This window comes from Rousettus aegyptiacus, unplaced genomic scaffold (genome assembly GCF_014176215.1).
Source record: "Rousettus aegyptiacus isolate mRouAeg1 unplaced genomic scaffold, mRouAeg1.p scaffold_m13_p_8, whole genome shotgun sequence".
Classification (NCBI taxonomy): domain Eukaryota; kingdom Metazoa; phylum Chordata; class Mammalia; order Chiroptera; family Pteropodidae; genus Rousettus; species Rousettus aegyptiacus.
The window spans coordinates 100,042,866-100,067,862 of NW_023416311.1; the positions used below are offsets into that span (position 1 = coordinate 100,042,866).

Genomic DNA, 24,997 nt, shown 5'->3' on the forward strand with positions numbered 1-24,997 from the left:
CTCAGAGCTCAGTGATCTCCACACTTTTGACATTATTTCTTCCTTCTAAAACCAGCTCTCGTTTATTTCTTTCCTTGGAAAATTCCTATTTATCCTCCAAGATCTACTTCAAATGTTTAAAGATTTGTGAAAACGTAATTTCCTTTGCTGTGTCAGTTAATGTCTTCATTCTTGTGACTCTATAGAACCTCCGTTATATTACTTGCAATATTATATTTTGAACATTTGTTTACACATCAATTTTATCTTTGCTTTTGTACATTTCCTCAGAGAAGAAATTGTATCTAATTCATTCTCCTACTGTATTGACTCAATAGTTTGTTGAGTGAATAATAGAATAAAATGTTGAAATAGAACATGGAGAATAGGAACAATGAACCTAGTCTCTCTGTCTGCCGGTCCGTCTGTCTCTCTGGCCTTTTTTTCTTGAATAACAGAGTAGAACTAAAGGAATGATACCATGCCTTCCAGTTCAATAACTATTAATATATGATTCCAAATACACACTCTTTTAATGCCAAGATAACTTCCACAAACGCATATGAACAAAATACAAGAAATATATTAACTCGAGATAGAAATACAAATGACCAGTTTGAATACATTCATATTAAGAAGCTTAACATTTTGAGAGGCACAAGTAATCGAAATAGAAATTCTAGATCTTTTTGTTCTTTAACTGAAATATAACAATGCTTATCTCCTATTGCTAATTTATTGTTCAGAAAAAAATTTAAAAATCTCTAATTTTAACAAATTTCATGATATGTAAGACTTAAAATTTAGATTAGATATCAGTAACTGGATAAAGTTCAAGCTTGTTAGTTCTATGGTTAATTTTCTAGTTTTAAATAGAAAATTTTCATTTTTATAATGTGATTTTCTTCCACATATGGAGAGTGTAAGACATTTTATTTAACAAAGTTTTTCTATTGGTTCCTGTTAGATAAAGTTAATATTTTAGAAATAAAATTCAAAATTTTCTATGATCATAAATGTTTTCAACGGACTAAAATGAGACTTTGTTATTCAAATAATAACTCTAAAATTATAGAATTTATAATTTATAGATAGTCAAAACAATTAAATTTTGGCATATCAGAAAGAAAAAATGTAAATATACTACCATATAAATAAGTGTTAAAGGAATATTTAAGGAATATTTACAATTATAAATGTTAACTCTAATTTTTAAGCAATTAATAAAAATGCCAAAAATCAAAATATATATTATTTTGAAAATATAAAATATTTAAAAATTATTTATATTTAATGCCTTTATCTTTCAACCATTGGTCAGTGTTTAAAATCAAAACTTTAAAAAATAATAATACATTTATTGGGCAACATTACTCAGTAAAACTATATAGGTTTCAAATGTGCAATTCTATAATACATCATCTGTATATTGCATTTTGTGTTCACCCAAAGTCAAATCTTCCATCACCAAATATTTGGCTCCCTTTCCCTTATCCACCTTCTTCTTCCCTGCTTTTCTTCTGGTAAACAGTAACTTTTATCTATGAGTTTTTCTTGTTTGTTGGTTGGTTTTAGTTTTATATCCCGCATATGAGTGAAATTATATGGTTCTCGACTTCTTTTGTCCGACTTATTTCACTTAGCATGATAATCTCAAGATTTATCCATGTTGTCACAAATGGCAGTGTTTCATGTATTCTTATGGCTAAGTAATATTCCTTTGTATCTTTACTAGTCATCTATTAGAGGGTACTTCGGTTGATTCCATGTCTTGGCCTAATGAGTAATGCTCAAAGAATATTGGGTTTTATGTATCTTTACAAATAAATGTTTTAAAATTTTGGAGCTGGATACCCAAAAGAAGGTCTGGCTCCTGGGTCATATGGTAATTCTATTTTTAATTTTTCAAATATGCCACTCCAAACTGTTTTCCATAGTGGCTGTACCAATTTACATTCCTAACAGCAATGTATTAGGGTTTCTTTTTCCCTACAACCTCTCCAACACTTGTTATTGCTTGTCCTGTTGATGATAGCCATTCTTAAAGGTATGAGGTGATATCTCTTTGTGGTTTTGATTTGCATTTCCCTAAAAGCAAATGAAATTGAACATTTTTTTCATATTTCTGTTGACCATTTGTATGTTGGAGAAGTGTCTATTCAAGGCCTCTGCCCATTTTTTTTTAAATGCCCATTGTTTTCTTCTACTGACATATAACCTCATTATATATTAAAATGAAATGAAGAAGATATTCAGAATTCGAAGATAGAAACAACATTAATTTTTGTATGTATAAAATTGTTCCTCACATCTTAATTTCCTTCATATAGTATTTTTTTGTCCACTTATTTTTTTAAACAACTCTCTGATGTTTCTTTCCATTTCTGTATTCATATATTATTTTCCTTTTCACTTTTTTTCTAGTTGATGTAATAAATATACCACATCTCAATTTTATTAACATTGCCTTACGCATTTATAATTATAAATGTAGAGTTTTCTAATTATCACTGAGAATTAGAATATAGCAGTTAACTTCTTATTGAAAATGAAGAAAAACAATTCTTCACAAATATATTTTAGTACTTTCTAGTTTCTTGATATAACAGAGCTACTATATATCTTCTTTTTCAGAAAAAAGCAAATGACATTTATACTGGTTTTTATCTGTATTTAGAATTATTTATACTTAATTGTTTTCTCCAGTGTTTGTTTGATCTTTCTTTTTTATATCCAATATTTATACATAAGAGTTGGAGTTTTGGGTTAAATGGTATTTACCTGTTCATATTTTCAGCATAATGGCAAATTATTTGCAGGAAGCCTGTACCGGTTTACGTTTTTGTCAGTACTAGATGAATATCCAAATTCTTGCCCATTTTGTCAAGATTGGCCATTATTTATTTATTTTTTTCTTTTTGTCTGCTTAGTTGTAAATCATATCTCACTGTGGCTTTAATGTGCTTTGATCTCTTTACTAGTAGGTTTGGACATTATTAGAGTTTAAAAGTAATTTGTGTTTCCTTTTTCTTAAATAACTTTATGAATTTCAACTATTTTTATAATAGACTGTCTTTTCTAATTGTATTTTAGAGTTAATTTATATAGTCGGAATAATGATTGCTTCTCAATCTATGCCTTGTTTTTTTGTTTTATTATGTCCTTTGATAAATAAAAGTGTTTAACTGTTATAGAAATTTACCAGCCTGTTTTGTATGACTAGTACATCTTAGTACTTCTCTAAGTTAATAAATGTATTTTATTATATTTTTTCAAAAAATTTATTCTTTGATCTTTCACATTTCTGTGCTTAATCTACCTAAGATTAATTTTTGCATATGGAGTGAGTTAGGTATATAATATTTTTTTTAAACATGAGATCATCAGATTTCTCTGTCTACCTCTGTGGTTCGTAACTAGTTTTTCACATCCACTGTGCTGTATATCAGGTTGGCATATGTGTGAGTGTGTATATTTGTGTGTTTCAAGGCTCTTCTATTACTTCGATCAATTTTTCTTTCTCATAATCCATATCTTACTGTTTTAAGTAATATATTGTATGTCTTACCATTATGTAGGATGAAACTATACCTTGTTTACTTCTCCATTAATGTTTTATCTATCTCACCCTTTATTTTTTCATACCAATCTCAGTATTAACTTCTACGAAAACAAAAAATTTATCAGGGGTTATTTGAATTGATAGATTCTTAAAACCAATTCAGTAAACAAGATTTCTCTCTCCACTTATTTAATTTTTATTTAATTGTTATCAAGTAAGTTTTGCAATTTATTACCAAAGGTCTTATACCTTTTTACTGAAGTTATTTTTAGATATATATAATAAATATTTATAAGGTAAATGATTTTAAAATTGCATTTATCAACTCTCGACGGTCTTTTGCAATGCAATTGTCTAAAAATTGTTCAGAAACCTTACTAAAATTTATGATTCTATGTCTGTTGTTCCTTGTTCTTATCTTCTTACTTTATCGAATATCCATTATGTCATGATTTTAAACTAGACCCCATTATGTTAGAATATACCTTCAAAATTTCTTTGTGGTATGGGTTGTGAGTTCTTTTCTACAAGGATGATTATTGCTATCTGGAAGGCACTACACTCCTCAATCCACTTTAAATTCAAATTTTGATGTAAGGATTGACTGTGAACCAAACAAATAATTTAAAAATAAATGTAAATTAATTGTCCAAAGTCAAATGAGAGCCTGTCGCTGACCACACATCCTCAGAAAGACTTATTTATTTATTCATTCATTCATTCATTTATTTATTTATTTAAAATCTCTAGAAACAACAGTATCTCCTTATTTCCTAGTTTAGGAAAAACTAACCATTCTCTTCTGTAAGTACAGACTTCCTGGAGCTTCGTTATTTATGCAGTTTTCTCCAATTCACCTCCAGTTCAAAAACCTTCACCCACAGAAGACTGGGGCTGCCAGTTTCTTAGATGCTTAACCAGTCACTTGTCTGCAATACTCACTTCCCTGTGCTTTTCCTCCAGCTTCGCTCCTCACTCTAGAACTTTTCTACTTTCTTTCAGATGTATCCTTTAAATTAAAAATGTTTTTCTGTGTGTTTTTGTGTGTGTTATATTTTTTAGCTAACACGTTCACACATTGTCATAAAATTTATACTCCATTTTATGAAAAATCTTTAATATTAATTTAGATGCTGCTTATGGTTATGATACTATCAGTTACCTTAATTCACTCAGACATTTTTATCTTATTCTGTTTCTGTAATGACTTATCTCATATTTTGTTTCATTTCCTCCAAAGTCTCTTTAATTTTATTGAATGAAAATACTTGTGTCACTTTTAAACGCATCTTCCTTTCTTTAACAAATTGCTTTTTCTTAGTATGTTCTGCATTTTAAATACTTGACTCTTATATATTGCAGGCCCTTTCCCATGACTCCCAGTGTATTTTTGATATGGAGATTTCAAATTGAGCCTAATACATATCGCAAAAGGCAATATATTCCTCTTTGATATGTAGATGACACTTGAATGCTCTAGGATCTGAAGTTTGAAAGCTGGTGGTGATAATGTCCATCACTGTGTTCATTTGCCAGCAGACACAGGGAGATTTGAAAGGCCTGGAGAGAGCTTGTAGGGGGAAACCTGTCAGTAGTTTTGTTGTTGTTGTTTGTATTCATTCATTCATTCATTCATTCATTTTTTGAACCTCCTTCCTCAGTAATATTCAGCTGTATCAGGAGAGAACTTGGCTGGCTGCAGGTGCCCCATTTGGTTCGGTTGTGGTTTGTTGGTGGACCTCAAAATGTGACTGCTTTTGAAAGTTGTAGAAACAAAGCCTTTAAAGGAATTCTAAGTGCAGTCCTCAGCAAATGAACCTCAGCTCCTCAATCTTTTAATTCAGAACTTAATGAGATTTTTACAGAGTACTCTATCTATTTTATTTCATAACACCTTTGGGAGGAAGAAATTATTTACAAGTATTTTGGGGTCATTCTGGAAATAGGCGCATCTCATATTTTTGGCAGAGATTTGTGTCTGATCCCTTTCCTTACTGCCCAGCATTAATGCAGGTTTTACCTCCTTTTCAAATCTTTTTCATTGAGGTGGAGGTGTTGGAAATGAGATCGATTTGCAGGCCCAAGTTGCAATTTTTGCAGTGAGTCCTTTTATCCAATTTTTGATAACTACTTGTCATCAGTTGGTATTAGTCCTGAGGTTTTTTTACCTTAGCCGAAATAGCCTTATGAATTGTGCTCTTACACGCTGTGCTGACTCTGAACTAGTGCCCCGGGTCTTGTTGAAGCACAACTGCTCCCTGTTTTTTTGACATTTCCCCGGGCTTGTATTTTTCTGGTGCCATTTCTTTTTATTGCTGTATGTCTTTATCACTACCCCACAGTGAAGTAGGTAGGCTAATTATAAGGGGATTTATCTTTATGCCAGAAGCAGATAGGAGAACACAAAAAAAGTATATCTAATCTTTTGATATACCCTTCACACTGATAAAAATGGATGTCTGGTCTTATCAGTTGTTACCTAAGAGCCCTAACTAAGTATGATATTTAGTATGATATCTCGACTTTAGCGGTGTCCTCTTTTATTTCAGTTCATAGTAGTGGTTCACTGTGTTTTCAAATATTGATGTATTCATAACTCATTTTAGTAATTTTAGTAATTTCTATGTTTGTGTGATTGTTCTTGAGTAAGCTAGATATGAAGATCAATTTTGATTACAATATAAAAAAGCCAAGCTTTACTCTCCTTATCTGACATCATACATACTCATCACACACACGGACTCCCAAACATACAATTATAGACACATGTACATATGGATATCAAAATAGTTAAAATATTTCTCAATAAATTATAAGTAAAAATAGTTCCCTGAGATTAATAGTTGAAGTAGTTATGTAACACAATTAATTGTATTTGCATTTGTTGTGAGTCAAATGTTTTCAAAAATGCAATTGTTTCAGGAATTTGAACAAAGCTGCAACAAACATTCTTGTACCTATTTCTTTGTGCATGCATGTAAAGCTTTGTCTATTATCTATATAAAGGAGTGGAATGGCTGGGGTTGGAGATTACCTGCATTTTCACTTTTACTGGATAGATATTGCAAAATGGTTCTTCAAAGCTGTCGTATCAATGTTCACTTCCAATGCTTTGTGAAAGTTTCCGTTACACCACATCTTTGCTAATCATTGATAATTTCAGATATTTTATCTAATTGAAAAAACATATTTTTTGACAATCTAATTCAGTATGAAATGACATGTCATTGCTGTTTTAATTTACATTTCTCTAATAATGGCTGTTGTGGAATCCCTTTTTCTATGCTTATCGGAAGTCCTGGTTCTCTTTTCTGTAAATATTTGACTTGTAACATTGTAAATTCAATTTTTTTTATTATTGAAGTTCTTAAAATAATCTAGATTTTTAATTTTCTTCCTTGAATTGCAAATATTATCTCACATCATTCACTTAGCTTTCCCTCTGGTTTGTGAAGTTTAATTTTGAATGTATCATTTTAATTTTAATTTGAATGTATCACTTTTCGTGCTTTTAATACTTCATTTAAAAAAAGATTTTTTAATTCTTATTTCACAAAAATGTTCTATATTTTGTTACATTTTTAAGCTTTTATTTTTCTACACATCTGAAAGTTGTTTTTGTGCATGATATGAAAAAAAAAAAAACAACTTTCGCTTGTGTATCTGCAGAGCAAATTGTTCCAGTACCACTTGTTTAGTAACCTGTCCTTTTTTCATTGTTTTGATGGCATCTCTTCCCTAGGTCAGGTTTTCAAAGAGGTGTGAGTTTATGTATCAGTTCACTCCTACACTGTGCAGATTATTTGGGCCTTATCTGAGCTAGTAACAATACGATCTTTTCTTCTGTAATTTTATAATAATTTTTGATATATGCTAGGGAGACTTTTATTTTATCTTTCCAACATAGTTTATACATTTTTTAGATTTTGCTCTTCCAAATAAGTATTAGGGTTTGCAAGGCATGGGCCAAAAAAACTCATATTGAAATATATATATATAATTTTTAGACCAATTTGGTATATTTCTGATGTGCTCTTACCTTATAATTTTGCTTTCTCCCTTCAACTATGATGACTTCAAATATATTTATGTCTTTTACAGATTGTTCTATTCTAGTTCTTAAGAAATAAATTTTTCATTTTATTGTTTCTACTGACTTTCATTACGGTATTTTGCTTCCTCTTATTTTTTTCCCTTGCTATGGGTACCTTAGATTGGGAAATAACTTTTTTAATACATGTTTATATTGGTTCTACTGGTTTCATTAGTGTCATACCAAGTTTTATAGGTTAGAGTCCCCATGTTATATATGTGCATGAATCTAAATCTCATATGCACATGAGGTCCACACTTGCCTCCTGCTTTCTCAAGGACAGCATGTCTATGGCTGTTGGTGAATAGTTTGTATTTATGTAGCTTCTCAGAAGCTTTATCTAATTCCCATTTCTGTCCTACATACCTGTTGCATGCAGGCATCTCGTTCCTAATCATTTGGCCAGAGGTCTGGATTCTCTTAATAATGCTGGGAATTTAAACCCCACTAAGCCATTTATCCTTTTACCTGTCTCCGATAATATCCTGATTTCTCAGCTACTCCTCCTTTTATTTTATTGCTAATATCTTTCTGAGTGTTAAGTTGCCTTGAAAATTGACCAGATAGATGAGATAATAATAATTTACAAATAGAGTGTGCTTTAGAATTCATAGGATGTTTCCTTTAAATTTTTCTAAAGGTTTGCTTAAGATTGTCCTAAAGAATGTGAAGCCATGATTCTGAAATTTCAGCTCCTTGGTTTTATTTGGCTTTCACAACATAGTTGTAGGTTATCAGTGGCCCTGGTCAACAGAGAAAAAAAGAATCAATTATTTAGGTTACATTATTAAGTAATATCCTCCTATCTCTGTAAGCAAGTTAAGATTGTTATAGTTCCATACTGTCTTAAACAGTATTTTAAAACACTTGTTTATTGTGTTTGATTATATTTCTAATGCTACCAGGGCTATGCATACTGTCTTGGTCAAATAGACCCAATAGGAAGATATTTAATTCTAGTAATTTTTCTCTTCTATAGAAGGAGATAGGAAGGAAATCTATAAGGTAGTCTGTGGTAGGCTGAGACATAGCCTCACAAAATATAACCATGTCTTAATTCATGACTGTGAATGTTACCTTATATGGCAAGAAGGGATCTTTGCAGACATGGTTAAATTAAGTATCTTGAAATGGGAAGATTATCCTGGATTATCTGGGTAGGCTCAAACTGTAACCACATATGTGCTTATAAGTGAGAAGTTTAAGAAGATGTGACACCCACAGAGAAAGCAATGCTAGTCCTGAAGATAGGAACGATATGCCACAAGACGAAGCATGCTGGCAGTCACTAGAAGTTAAAAGAGGCAAGGAACGGACTCTTCCCTAGACCCTCTGACTGGAGAACAGCCTTGTTGACACATTAATTTCAGCCTAGTCATACTGATTTTAGGATTCTGACCTCCATAACTGTAAAAGAATAATTTTTTGTTGCTTTAAGCCATTACATTTGTGATAATTTCTTACCATAGACAAAGGAAACTGTAACAGATTTTGGTACATGTTAACCAAATTTTCTAATATAGTTCAAAATATGTACTAGCTTAGAATTTCTTTTGAATTTATTTCTTATTTTAATGATTTTTAATCTAAAAGATTTTTGACAGGTAAGCTTTTATTGGTTACCAAATGTCTTAATTTTCTCAGGCTACTATAACAGATTACCATAGACTAGGTAGCTTAAACAGCAAACATTTTTTTTTAAGATTTTTATTAAAATATAGCTAACATACAATCTTGTATTACTTTCAGGTGTATGCTGTAGTTATTCAACATTTATATATCTAAAGAAGTACTTGCAATGATGCTATTCCTTAAAGTTTTAGGGACTGGGAAGTCCAAGTTCTAGGTGCTAGCAGATTCTGTTCTTGGTGAGGGCTCTCTTCCGGGTTCGCAGATGGCCATCTCCTCCTTGTATCCTCACAAGTGAAGGACAGAGAGAAGCAAGCTCTGTCATATCTCTCCTCACAATAAGACTAATCCCATCAGGAGAGCTCTACCTTCATAATCTAATTACCTCCAGAAGGCCTCATCTCCAAATCATCATACTGGGAATTAGGGTTTTAACATATGTAACACAAACATAGAGTCCATAGCACCAAAACAGCAGAATGATAAATTGAGTTGATGATTTTACTTTCAGAAAACATATTGACCCCTATGGATTATCAGATTAGCTTATTATTATATGTATTTTTCACTCCAATTTTTTGTGATAAAAATGACAATTACCTCCAAGTATTCTGTTTACCGTTGAGTTGTAATAGTTAATATGCAGATATTAATTTGAATTATATTATGAGTCATTAAGAATAAAAGTTCTCACATAGATAAAATTGATATAACCAGACTTTCTTTTCTTGTTTCTTAAAAAAGTCTAGCCCCGTGAAAACACAGACACAGTACTAGGATGCTTCAATAGAAGAAATTATATTGTTTTTTAATTAAGTTATATGTCTTTCTTCATGATCCTTTTATTATTTCAGCGTGTGACACTTTACAAAAAAAATTATCAAGCAGCTGTGGTTGTACTCACAGATTATTAAAAGTGATTTTCCTTTTTTAAGCTTGATGAACTTTAATAGGAATTAAAGACAATAAATTCCGTGGACTTCCATGATGATTCCTTAAAATCAGACAGCGGGCATGTATTTTCTTATTTGCTTTGGCATTTTTCCTTTTTTTTTTTTGTAGTCACATTTTATTCAGATAAGAACATTTCAAACAAGTGTAAGATGTGTTTTCAATAATATACTCTATTAAACCCAAGATGCTATTTATTCGAAACATAGCATTAAAGTCTGATATATCAGTGGGGAAAAATGTTTAGCTTATTAGAAGCAATTATGGATATGTATCTATGTGTATCATTTATAAATACATATATTTCCTAGCTCAATCCACTGAAAGGCTTAGAACCAAAGGCACCCCAGTATCAAGAATCACACCTAGCACCCAGGTATTGGTTTCTAATGCCATTCGCCAACGAAAGAAACTAAGGTCCCTGGAAATATTGCTGAGTCCAGTGGCTGAGATAGGGAATATACAAGATTAGCAATTAACTACTTTACAGTGCCAGAATGTAAGGAACTGCTCAAAAAAGCAAACCGCTATGGTATGTCAAAAGGTCACAAAACCAAGTGAAAGGGCTCACAAAGGCCAACGGTGGAAGAATGTGAGCAGCAAAATAACTAGTATAGAGTTGGATTATAACACAAAATACAAATAAATATCCATGAGTTCACATTAATATATATATATATATAATTGAATGAGTGAATGAATGAATGAAAAACAAACAAGCAAACAGATGGGAAGAATGGACAAATGTTTCTTGCAGAAGAATTTGAAATAAATTTTGTAAATTTATGTTTTTCCTCAAGCAAGTAGACTTTAACTCTCAACCTCTGAGTGTGAGCTATGTTTAATGACTTGCTTCAAAGGCATGATATGAAAAGGAAGGACAAAAGTCATGCTGGTGACACGCACTCTTAATATGAAATGACAAAAATGACACTACCTCTATGGTCTTCCTCCAGAAATCAGTCCAATGAGAAAAATCAGACCTTCTGTCTCTCCCACCCCCATGTTTAGTCATGAGAGAAAAAAAAAAAATGAGACAAATTCCACTTGAGGGACATTCTGACTGTTACTCTTCAAAACTCTCAAGGTCATCACAAAGGAAGAAAATTCGAGAAGCTATCACTATTCAAAGGTGGCTGAGGTGATATAAGGACTAAATTTAATGTGACATTTGGACTAGAAAAAGGACATTAGGGGAGAAACTAATGAAATCAGAATAATGTACCAATGTTGGTTCATTTGAGTTCATGCATCACAATAATCAAAAGTTGTGACAAATTAACCATCGAAATGTAAAATGCTAACAATAGAAGAAATTGAATGTGGGGTGTACAGGTACTCTGAACTAGCTTTGAAGTAAATGGAAAATATTCTAAAATAGATATATATTAGAAAAGAAATTGACATTACATCTTTGTGTATGTTTGTCTTTCCAGCTCTGTTTGGCTCTATTTGGGAATATAATCCATTCGGAACTCAGTAGCACTTTGGACTTTTAAAGAATGCCAGCCTTCTTAAAGGTAGGTGACATTTAAATATTATCAAGACATATGCTTTTACTTCTTGATAAATGCTTCAAAATTCTTTTTAAAACTTCTTTATTTTTCAAAATATTCATTTTATTATGGATCAAAATATTTATATATTTATATGCTTAAAGATAGTTGACAAAACATGACAAAACCATGAAACTTAAGTAACCATTTATTTTAGCAAGAATTCTATATATTTAAGCTTCTTTATTGTATTTTTCTCACTGTTTCAATTGAGCTGCAGATTTGAGAAGACCTTGTGCCTCCTAAAGACAGAAACTTATTTTCTCTTTTTATATTCATTTTTCTGTGACATTTTGCCTACTCTCTTATAATTACTGGGTATTATTTTTGTTAAATTGGTTGCATATGTCTCATTTCAAAGGCAAACCTCAGGTGAAGCTGTGACACAGGAAACAAAGAGATGATGTCACACATTTTTTTGCCTTTATTAATATTAATATGGTAGAATTTGGTTCACTTTTTTCTCAGGCAAGCAACTGTAGGCTGCTTTTCCTTTGCTGATGGCAGGAATCGGAACCCTTAGATTTAAACACAGTTAATCTCTGGCAACCATAATTAAAGCACTGCCTTGACACTCCCTGCTTGCTAATTGTAGCATCTATTTTTAGGCTGTCGTCAAAACAAGCTTTATATTCTCAGTTCCCAATCAGTGATCAATTAAGAGTAATCATTTATATAATAGCTCAGAAAGAAAAGGTTAAAGACATAAGGCAAACATGTAATTAAACTATTGTGGTTTTATAGATCTTGCTGCGATATTTGCTCAAATTCTCTCTGCATATTCATTTCATTTTATCCATTCACTTTATCCTTCAATTTGTTCTCATTGGTATTTAGAATTTTTTTTTTTTTATGGTGACATTGGTTAAAGAAACCCATTAAGTTTCAGCTCTACACTTTAGCAGTAAGGCATAGATATGTTTACACTGTGTGTTCACCACCCATAGTTAGATTTGTCTGTCACCACATATTTGACCTCCTTCACCCCGTCTACCTACCCCTTCCCCCCTCTTCCCTACCCTTTGGTAACCACTAGTCTGTTGTCCAAGTCCATGAGTCTTTGTTTGTTTGTTTTGTTTGTTTGTTGCTTTTAGGTTTATGTCCCACATATAAGTGATATCATGTGATTTTCACCTTCTTCTGTTTGTCTTATTTCACTTAGCATGATTATCGCAAGTTTCATCCATGTCGTCGCAAATGGCAGTATTTCATCCCTTCTTATGGCTGAGTAATATTCCATTGTATACATGTACCACAGCTCCCTTAGCCCATCATCTATCATAGGACATTTGGGTTGCTTCCATGTCCTGGCCACCGTGAATAATGCTGCTATAAACATCAGTACGCAAATATCTTTTCAGATATGGGTTTTCAAGTCTTTGGGGTAAATACCCAGTAGAGGGATTGGTGGATCATGTGGTAGATCAATTTTTAGTTTTTTGAGGAACCTCCACACTGTTTTCCATAGTGGCTGTACCAATTTGCAGTCCCACCAGCAATGTATAAGTGTTCCTTTTTCTCTGCACCCTCATTCTAACAGGTATGAGATGGCATCTCATTGTGCTTTTGATTTGCATTTCTCTAATAGCTAGCAATGTTGAGCATCTTTTTAGGTATTCAGAATTTTCGCATAGAAAATACCTTTCTTTTACTTTATATAATTAAATAGTGATATGCGAGAATATTGAATATTTGTCTTTCATTTCACATAAATGATATTTGTCTTTCATTAAATTTAGTTTTAGATAGAGTAACGCTTTGGAGTCTGTTTATAATCTTACCACCTTCTGTCACAAAACCTACTTTTTTCTTTAATAATTTCCTTTTGTTAAATGTATCAGGGTAACATTGTTCAATAAGATTATATAGGTTTCGAGTGTACAATTTGGTCATATTTCACCTGCATATTGCATCGTGTATTCATTACCCAAAGTCAAATCTCCTTTTGTCACCACACAGTTAACCCCTTTTACCCTTATCTACTGTAAAATTTTTTTTTAACTAAAAAAGAACAATCTATTTTTCTTTTAAAATTTTACAAAATTTACTGTTTGTTCTACTGAGTTATCACTTATATCCACGATTGCCTAATAAGTAATAAGATCATTTTATGATAAATCATGCAAAAATGAAAAAGAAAAGAAATTATTATCTTTTTATATCATCAGACAACATTCATTATGTATAAAATACTTTCTTGTGCCAATATGTCCAATATGAAAGATGCTATGGTTACAGAGAAGTTGGGATGGATTTTTTTTTTTTTTTTACGTGTTATGGTTGAAAGGGTAGGGAAAACACGGAAAGTATACTGGACTTTAAAGAGAAATGGAGACAAATACAAGAAGAAGAGGATACAAATGTATAAAAAGCATGAAGATATGTAGTATTATTTCATGTTTGGTGTATTGTAAACCATTTTAGGAGTTAGAGAATGCAATGTATTCAAATGCGAAGATGGTTGGTAAATCTTGAAGATGAAATATCCTGAATGAAATTTATAAGTACATCTGGTCTGTGGGCCTTGTGTTTTATATGAATGGAACTATATTTATTGTCTATTTTGAATGTAGAGGAATAACCTGATCAGAGTTGGTGTGTGTGTGTGTGTGTGTGTGTGTGTGTGTGTGCGCGCGCGCACGCATTTAAGAAAATGTCTTCCAGAAATGTGTTGAGAGATTATATTTCGATAGATGTCTAGTCTTTTGGAAGTTCCAATTTAATCTTATTTCTGTCTATTTCCTATGATTTTTACACAATCATTTATATATGATCACTATTCAAATGACATTGGTTTATTTAGAGACATTTAAATATTTTAGAGTTTTAACTAAATCAAATCTTTCAGGAATCCTGTTATACTTTACTTCATTGCAATGAGAAAAAAAATGTGGTCATAAAAAAAAAGTTTTGTTAATCAACACAGAGGCTGACGCAGCGGCCAAGAAATCTAGGATCCATGTTTTTGAAAAAAAAAAAAGTCTTTAGGGCATTGGTATGAATATCAGGTCCTGATGCTCAGGGAACACCACCTCTCAGCAATGATGAGGTAAAATAGGAAGTGATGGCGACACAGAGGGAGTCACAAATCTGCTCAGCCAGGAGTGGGTTTGAGCATCGCTGGTGTTAGCGCTCATAGCATCCTGCTGCGTTGACAACAGGGTTCAGAAAAATGAATTGCAGAGCCATCTGTTTTAAAAAAGAAACGTACTTTGTAAGGCATTGCTAGAAATTATTTTGTAAATTTTGTAAGTGCAGTTTTCCCTTGATGGGTTATTATCTGGGTTGTAATTAGCACATCTGAAGAAAATAAATGCTGGGATATTTTTAATTTTGGGTAATTGTCAAAAGTTAGTCATTTGAGACATGCCTGTTAGGATTTCACAATGGCCTTGTCTTTGGGAATTATGATTTATCTACACAGAATAATAAGCATAGAAGAGAAAGGAAAATACAGAGAGAGTTGACTTTTTCAACTTAGACTCTGGTAGGCTTCTTATTCAGGAGAAATAATTGTTTCAATTACTCATGATTGCTGTAAGCTTCCTGCATTATTAAAACAGATTTACTACGCGTGGTATCAGTAGAAGAAAAACAAAATCTAAAAAAGATACTCCGATCCATTGTGAATTTTCCTTTGTATGATTTTCTATTTCTCTACTCAATATTATTTTAAAGAGCCGTAGGCCACAAGATACTCTTAAAATCTTGCACTCTGAGACTCAAAGGTCACTTATATATGTCTTTATTCTATGGCACATATTTTTAGTTATTTTTAAAGGTCACCTTTCTTCTGTGAACCTAAAAATGGTATTCCTTAAATAAAGAAGAAGTCTATAAATAAAAGGGAGATTCCATTTTCTAGTTTTAAGGTAATCCTGTTTATATGTCACGTTATTTTGATGTTATGTGACAAGTCATAATCTAAGTCATTGTGCTATCATTCAGGTTAGTTTACAATTTCTTCAGTATATAAGAAAGCAAAAATGCACATGATCCTTGTTCTAATGAAAAAAAAATCCTATAGGAGAGATGAAGAGAATGCTCAGTTATGGTCTATAGGACAACAATCCATAATTTACTTTGCAGATGTCTGTGTAATTTAAGCAGCAGGCAGAACAACCACACAGTTGTAGCTGCTCTGGGGAAAGGATACCAAGAGGCTCATAAATCATGGAAAGGATTAAAAGCAATGAGCATTCATCTTCTTAACCTCGTAAAGGCAATATTGGAGAGCCGAGGATTAGAACATAGAGGGACCACGGAATCTTTGTGCAGGGATAAAAGGTGTCAGAGTTTTTAAGGATTCTCTCAATTAGCGTTGACCTGGCATTTGCGAGTCAGCAGAATATAATTTTAAAGTTGATTAAAAAAGGCTTCCAAATAAATTGAGTAAGTGATAAGATATATTTCTAGGATATATTAAAAGTGGACTCAAATTATATGCAAATGCTAATCGTTGTCTTAGATTGAAACGGGTTTCTTCTTGGACAGTATCTGGAAAATAACCTTAAAATATTCAATCCAAAAGAACTTCATGTTTAGCTAAACATGTTTACATAGTGAAATGCCATGAGAAAACCCTAACTTCAAATAGTCAAATGAAGGAGACACAGACAGCTGGGTCTCTCATATAACATTTAGTAAATAAATGGCCTGTTACTAATTGTTTAGATTTGAAAAATTATTCTAATCAAAGGTTTTTATATGTAAATGAATCAATTGTGCACAGTGAGAGCTTTTGTCTTTTTCCCGAAGATAGAAGCTTTAATTGAATTTTAAAGCTTTTGAAAAATACTAATTTGTTTATTTTCTCAGTATTCTTTTAAATTGGGTTCATGATACAACTGAACTTGGCAATTGATAGAGCAGAGAATAATAAGATCACCTACATTAGGATAATTAGGAATATTTTAAGGAGACACAAATTGATTCCAGTTTCTGATTGCCTAGTTCAATATCAAATATCTCTTGGCAGTGATTCTTTTAACATAGCCAATACTCAAATATTTATTTTAGTTAAGGGAAGCGTTGGTGTGGCTAATTCAGAATGACTGATAATTGAAAATGTATATTTATATTTAGAATTGAAATGTGTTTTGTATTGATATTTGAACATGATTTCTGACATTTTGGAAAGAGGTGACTGACTTATCTTTGAAAACACACCAGAGTAATGTAACAGGTAATGTAATTTGGGCTACTTCTGCGCCGAGCATGCCCTATTCTACATTCTATTTTTGGGACAAACAACCTATCTTTCCGTTTGCCAGGAAATTCTATACTGCTTCAATTTAGTTCAAATATCTTTTCAGCTACCACTTTTCCTTCCCGTGGAATAGTGGCTAAGTGTCACATGCTCTGATACTAGCTGAGCTAATGATTGTAGAGTTAAACCACTTGCTGTATTGGGTATCTCTGCATTAAGTTGTTCTTTTATCTGATTTCTAAGAATACTGTGCTGTATTTACCAGGAAGAGTTCAAGAGAAGATGGGTATAGAACTTTTGAGTCTTAGCTGGGCTTTGCCACCTAAATGAAGACTGGTACGATAATAAATGCATGGGGGAAACTTAGTATATATTTTTGGTCTAAAGATAGATAATAACGTTGACTTAATAATATCAACTGTTGTTTAACCGTAAAATCTTGGCTCCTAGAATCTACTAAAAACCAATAAGCCATCATTTAAAAAGAGTAAATATTTCCTTTTATGGTTACATATCTGAAATATTTTTAAAATAATGATTAAATGGGTAGAAGTGAGAGAAATAATAATTATATATGAAATGCAGTTTATTAGCAATTAAATGGTCTTTTACATTTCAAATACCTCTGTAAAATGGGCGACATGACAAAAAATGATTCACTTTGCCACTTTTCCTTAATAACCTTCTCCCTAGTTTACATGAAGCATTTAATTCTTGATTAGGAATGCATGAATTATAAATTCATGGATTAATTTACTCAAAACTAGTTATTGAATGCAGCCTGCATATTATTTTATGTCAAGGGCTGTTCTCTGGATAGTGAAAAAATTTATGAAAAGTATAATTAAAATTTACTCACCACATTGGTGCTTATATTCTAATGAGTAGAATTAAAGCAAATGATTAAATTATATAATATTCAAATTATGTATAAATCAGTATATAGAAAATGATCAATTCTATACAGAAAATAAGCTGGGAAGAATGATAGGAACTCTATGTATTGTACAGGAAAGGGGAAAGTATTTTGCCAATTTTAAAAACATGTTTAGAGAAAGTCTTCCCAATTAAAAAAAGAAAGAAAGAAAGAAAGAAAGAAAGAAAGAAAGAAAGAAAGAAAGAAAGAAAGAAAGAAAGAAAGAGAAAGGAAGGAAGGAAGGAAGGAAGGAAGGAAGGAAGGAAGGAAGGAAGGAAGGAAGGAAGGAAAGAAGGAAGGAAGGAAGAAAAAGAAAACAGTTGAAAAGATTTGATGATGTGGGGACAATACATGAAAGTATCTAAAGAAAAGCAGTCCAAAGTAACCCACAAACTCCAAGTCACCAAGGTGGGAGCTATTCTATATTACACGCACAATCAAAAACCAGCAAGAAGACCAGTGTGGCGAAAAATGAGAAAGAATGAGGAAGGATTGTGGAGAAGTGAGGTCCTGCAGAGAGCAGGCCTTGTGGGGCAGTGTAAGGACTTTGCTTTTTCCTGAGTGAGACTAAAACACATTGGATGGGCCTGAAAAGAGCAGCGTCATCATGCATTTTATCTTTTAGGAGGACTTCTCTGGCTGATGTGTGGACGATGCACTATAAGGGCATAGGGGTGAGTTAGGGAATCCTTTTTAAGGCGATTACACTAACCCAGGTGAGAAATGGTACTTGCTGGGAACAGTGATACAGCAGATCACATGGCACGAAGTAGGAAGATTGAGATTGGATGATGTAGTGGCATATTATATGTGTGATGTGAGAAACGATAGAGGCCCTGTGTGACTGACTCCATGGTGTCTGGCCTATTCAAATGGAAGATGGTTTAGCCACTAACTGAGCATGTGAAGTCTGAGCCGCCTTCACGTATCTAAGGAAAAAAGACAACTAGGCCATTGAAAATATTTATATGAACTTCAGGGGTGAGTTCTCTCTAGTATACAAATTTAATGACAGTTCATCTATATGCAATATTTTTAAAACAAATCCTTAATACTTCCTACATGTCAGGCACTATTCTAAGCTTTCAGTATGTATTAGCACTTTGAATTTAATACTCAAAACAACCTTATGAGACATATTATTAATATTATCCTCATTTGGCAGATGAGGAAGATAAAGCTAAGGGGTAAATTCATATTTCCTAAGATTACACAGTTGGTAAGTAGCAGAACTAGGATTCAGACCTAGGCAGTATAGCTCTAGAGACCATGCTCTTGCATATTACTCTACTTTTATGATAAAATGGTTTAAATAACTTGATGCAGGATTAGACCACTAATGGAGCAAATTTGTGGAAGAACAGAGATCCAAGAGCTAGACTCTAGGGTACCGTAGTGACAAGTCAGGGAGATAATAATCAACATTAAAAAAAAAAAAAGTACAGTACATAAGGAGGAACAAAAAAAAAAAAGAAATCTTCTTTAAATCAAGTGAAAGAAGTATTCAAACCGAGTCAAGTGCTGTGATGAATCAAAAATGCTCTGTGCTGAGGACAGACCTCTGGAATTTACAGCATGGATTGTGTCATTGACAGACAGGAGCCATGTTGAGGGGTTGCTGAGTAAAACTTTGAAAAGAAAGCTATGGGAATAGGATGAAGACAAAGAGAATGATGTTAATTTTCAGGGCAAGAGCTTGAAAAGAATTTTTGAGAAAGAATGGATTTTCTACATACCTTCATTGCCACTTAGTCTTAAGGATAGGTGTGGTATATGAAATCGTGAAGTCGTTGTTATATTTCAGTAAAGATGAACTTGGAGAGGAAAGGCAGCAGCACAAGTGATGCTTTCAACAACTAAGCCATGAGCCTTATCGTGGCTGATTGAGAAGATATGACATAAGGGAATTAAAAAAAAAAGTTTCTTCCACTTGCTGCTGGCTAATTTTATGGGGAAACATGCTAATGAGATGGAGAGCAGGGATCAGTTTGGCTCAGGATATGAAAGGTGATTCGCTTCACGGATAAAGCTAAACATACCAAGGGCAAAGGAAACTTTGTTCAGTGCTTTTGGGCACTCAAGAAGACACATGTGTAAGGTGATCACAGCAAAATTCCGCAGCCTCTGGAGAATTTTGAGGTTGGAGCAGCATGGTTAACAGAGGAAAGGCCTGGCTGAACTGAGAAGAACAGACGCCATGTTTACTAGCTGAAAATATCAGTAATATGTAACAAGTATACTCATGGAAGCAATTTAACACAATATATCTCAAAAGATGCCAGCCACCCCACAATGCAAGATCAACACTGTGGCAGGAAATCCTCTTCCTTCCAACTGTGTAAGGTCACAGGAGCCCCTTTTAAACACAAACCAAAAGTGAGATGTGAAAGACTGAACAATACCCCAAAGATACTGATCTAAGTCTTCACAGACTACTTACATTTTTGGACCTAATACAATTTTAAAGTGGAGAAGGGATTTCTTATGAGTAAAATCATATCAGCTCTGAAAACAGAAGGATAACATTTTCATTGCATATCTAAATCAATTTTAAATACAATATGTGACATCGCAATTCATGCCACTATGAAAAGAATGCTTAGAACAAATGCCTTCTTATCATTTAGGGGCACTGGCTAAAATGAACTTTAAATAATACATAATATCTGAATGTTCTTTTAATAAATGTCTATTGTGAAAATATAAGTAGATGAAGTTTAAGAGATCAACTTTTGATAATGTCAGTAGTTAGATATAAGAGCTTCAAACTTAATTTACTGTATCTTACTGATGGAATTACCTTAAGAGAAGCCTCAAAGTAATTTTATATCTGATCTATGGATATTGCAAAGACATAGTTCTTGGACAAATCAGAACAAGGTAAGAACATAGAGAGAGTTATCATTTGTATCTATAATAAATCTGTGGGAACTGCCTGGTTGGTTTACAATCAGGACACAGAGTGACTTATTCTAACCCTAGAAAGATCTCAGTATTTAGCCATAGTGGTTGGGGTGAGAAGACACCTATGAAATGCTTTACTAATTTCCACTATTGTCATATTCTGGCTCCTATAGAGACTTTAGAGTATAGTAGTCACCCCTTATCTAATTCATAAATTAGCCACAGTAAGAAATTAATAATAATAATAATAATAAAATAGAACAATTATAATAATATACTGTAATAAAAGTGTGTGAATTCAGTGTCTCTTGATCTCTCTGTCTCCTTCTTAAAACATCTGGAATTTTCCGTTCATTATTTTTGGACCGAGATTGACTACAGTAATCTGAAACCACAGGAAGTGAAACTGTAGATAAGAAGCATGATTCTACTGAAGTAATTAATTTGTAGTTCGACCATTTGAGGCCATTCTAGAAGCCTGGCAGTGATGCACTGTTTCATATTCTGTGGTCAGAAAACCCACCATCACTTCTTGATACTATTCCTTGTATCTTTATGTGCAATCCCTTTGGCGACAGCGAGTATTAGCAACTCTTACTACCATTATGGGTTTCTTTATGACTTTTTACCTTATTCCGAAAGCATTCTCAGGATTTCTGCAGCTTCTCCTGTTCCTACAGCCTTGCTTGGTACAGTTTCAATGATGTGGCCTTCATATGCAGCTTCTCTTTAAAGAGTACCCTTAGCAGGCACCATTCTCACAAATTCTATAACAACCAAAGGCATGGCTAAAATATTGGGGATGGGGGTGGCTTGCGGATTACTTATGTGTAATAGCAGTTCATCTTTAAACCATTTGAAATTTGTATGTTAATTTCAAAGCAAATAGAGATATGCTTATAGATCATGGCTCAAAATTTGCAAGAAACATTTGTCATACATATTTCAAATTACCAAGGGAAGATTATAGCATAGCGACACTGGTTGAAATAAATCTACATTATTTTCTTTACCACTTTTCCCAGATCCTGCAAACTCAGAGACAAAAAAAATAAAAATCCAATTTTTATGTCATCAAAATTAGAAATCCCGTCATTCACTATATGATAAACAGAGTAGTGTCTACTCCACTGGGCTTTTTGGGTTTCCTAGGTAGTTTAGGTTTTAGTGGTTAGATGTCTTGGATGTGGCACTGAATTTTAGAAGTTACAGGCATAGACTTTCTGCTGAATTGCCTAGATTCCAATCCATCATAGCCATTTATTAGTAGTATGATTCTAGAAAAGTTATTTAACCTTTTCATGTATCATTTCTTTTATCTGTAATATAGAATATTGGAGATCAAACAGTGGTATCAATCTCATAGGGTTGTTATAAGGATTATATGATTCAATATTTTCATGTACTATTTGTAAATACTTAGAATAGTGTCCGACCTGTAATAGATCAATTTAAGTGGTTTTAATAAATAGGTTATGTATTTCTTTGTTTTTCTATGAGATTTGTAAGGTTTGAAATGCTCTTCTTTTACTATATTCTTTGATGCCAGAAATCCATGGGCCCTCTTTCATTTCCACCCAGCTTACTCCCCTTGCAAGCATTTAAACGATTCATACTCAATTTGTATATTTTTTATCGATTCCACCGTATTCTCAGTGTGTGTTTTTTCTAAACTTCTTTTATATTTCCGAATTTATTAATGTTGTTCTGATAATTAATTCATCAATCATGTAATTTAATGTCTTAATGAATATCTATTTCATATATATATACATACATGGATATGCATGTATCTCGGAACTTGTCAGACTCTTTTTATATGCACCCTATGGGAAGACCTCACTGCCACATAGAAGCTAACCCTTAAACTGGATAACTGTGTACAGACACAAAGTCCTTATAAATGTTAAACCATTGCACATAATACATAAAGCCCCATAACCCTGTTAACTGAATTAAACTCTACAAACATAGATATTTTTTAGCTTTTAATATTTTTCCCCTCACACATAGACTATTAACATATTCAGTGTTCAAAGATTCTCAATGAATATTTTTAAGAAATATTTCCATATTTCCATGAAGAACAGTAGGCTCCTTTAAAGTTTTTGCTGCGTATGATGAGACAGATGGAGAAATTCATTCTTTAAGCACGATATTTATTCCGTCTTTCCACGTTGTTTAAAATTCATTCTTCCTCTTGCCTCTAAGGGATGCCTGTCATCTAAGCACATGTTTGAAACTAGATAGGAAGCATACGTCCTGTGCATCCCCTGGGTCTGACAGAAGGGGTGAAATATAGAATAACTGCTTCTTCGGATGAGCAAATGGGAGTTTCCTTTTTGCAACTGGTTTTCCTTCCGAAGCACAAGATGCTCAGTTGTAGCCTTCTGATAGTTTAATTACAAGCGCAGTTCTTGTCATAACAGTATGGGTCTCCTTAAAGCTTGGGAATATTGGAACTTGACATAAATGTCTCTGGGGTATAATTATGCCTTAAATTGAATTCTTCAACCTTATTGCAGAGTACTCCTTGTGTTCTCAGAGCAGCAATAGCTGTTTCTAGGGACAACTTTATACTGACCTTATATGTCTTATAAGGTTCTTCATGGTCTCTTCTTTCTTTTGCAGCTTTATTTAGGGTCTCTCTCTACACTCTGCTCCACGCTAAATCATATACACTATAAAACATTCCGTTTTTCAGCTATAGTCCTATGCACTCGTGGGAGCTTCATGTGCTCAAAGTCTGCCCAGAACTCCCCTCTCCCCGCGGACACCTACTAGACACATACCTTCTCACTCTGGATCAATCTCACTGCTCACAACTTGGATGTGAGTCTGTTCTTTATACCTTTCTAATCCTCAGAATCTGTGTCAGATTCCTTTTGCTTGGCCATCTCATCACATCGGTTTATTGGCTATTTACTCTTCTGTGTCTGATATTAAATTGCAAGTTTCAAGGTCCCCTGGCCTCATCCCAGGCCCTGTCTTCACCCTGCCCAATGGCCCATTCTCGATCCACTGTATTCCTGTCACACCAGCCTTGTTTCAATTATTCAGGCTCCCCTCCCACCTCAAGGTACCTATATACTTTTCTATCTTTAAAGGAACAGCTTTATCTTCTATTCTTAATTACCTTGCAAAATTTTATCCAAGTTACAGACTATCTCACCAGACACTTGTTGAGGGAAATAGTAAATAAAAAAAAAAGATGAATCTAATTTAGATAATATGAACCTAAATTATAAGCAATGATTACATTGGATTAGATGTTCAGTTTATAATTTGGGTTTAGAGGTATGGTCATCAGTGATTTAGATACCCAGAAGAATTAAATCTGATTCAAAGGTATACTAATTATGCCATAATACTTTAAGTGGGATTCAAAAAGTTCAATCGTATAAAATTAGCCATTGCATCACAGCAAGGCAGTAAAGGCTGGAAGATGGGAGTAATTGCTAGTCACCTTATACCTGAAACTATGTTTCAAGGGATACATTATTATGTTGACTGACTTCAATAGACCAGTATAAATTCAGGATTCGGTAAGAGATAATGTCAATCTCTATGTTAAGCAGAAAGCCGATTTTTATACAGAAGTACATGTTTAAAAATGTGTTTCTTAGTGTGGGAGGACTAGGTACTATCCATGCCCCCTTAAATGAGATTCCTGACGTCATCAAAGGAATGGCCAGCCAAAGGATTTTCTCCCTTGGGGCAGTAAGGAGACTAAGGAAAAGGGGACTGCCTCTCTAGGACAATATCAGCATGTCAAAATCCATGGATCAAGAATCCACCACAGCACAGGTAGCTGCAGGAACACGTGACCCTCACTGTAACCCAGGTATCCAGAAACTACAACCGGAAAAGCGGGCTTAGACCATCCTGCCAGATTGACGCCAGTAAACTGAGTGATTTGGCTTCACTGCCCTCTCTCTTCCTGCTTAAATTTGTTCCTAGCTGAATCCATATATTTTAGTGCATGTCTCTGTGGCAGAAAATAAGTCACATAAAGTCTTAGGTTCAAAAGAATATGGAAAGCAATGTTTTTCTTTCTAGGATCTGCCTGGTGTAAAGTGACACTAAGCACTAGAAGGAAGTTGGGCAGCAGCCAGTCTGTGAGTAAGGAAGTTTTATGCACCAATACTTAGCATTTAAAATATTTTTAAAATATTAATTAGAGCTATTTATAACTGCT

General features: G+C 33.2%; 1 protein-coding gene across 6 annotated transcripts in view; it reads left to right on the forward strand.

Moving 5' to 3' along the window:
* Positions 1–24,997, forward strand: part of CDH12 (cadherin 12) — an 812,943-nt gene that overhangs the window by 264,539 nt on the left and 523,407 nt on the right. For all 6 annotated transcript variants that reach the window (XM_016137287.2, XM_016137288.2, XM_016137285.2 and 3 more), the window contains one exon: positions 11,651–11,734. The gene's annotated coding sequence lies outside the window, so the exon portion shown is untranslated. The remainder of the gene's footprint in view (positions 1–11,650; positions 11,735–24,997) is intronic.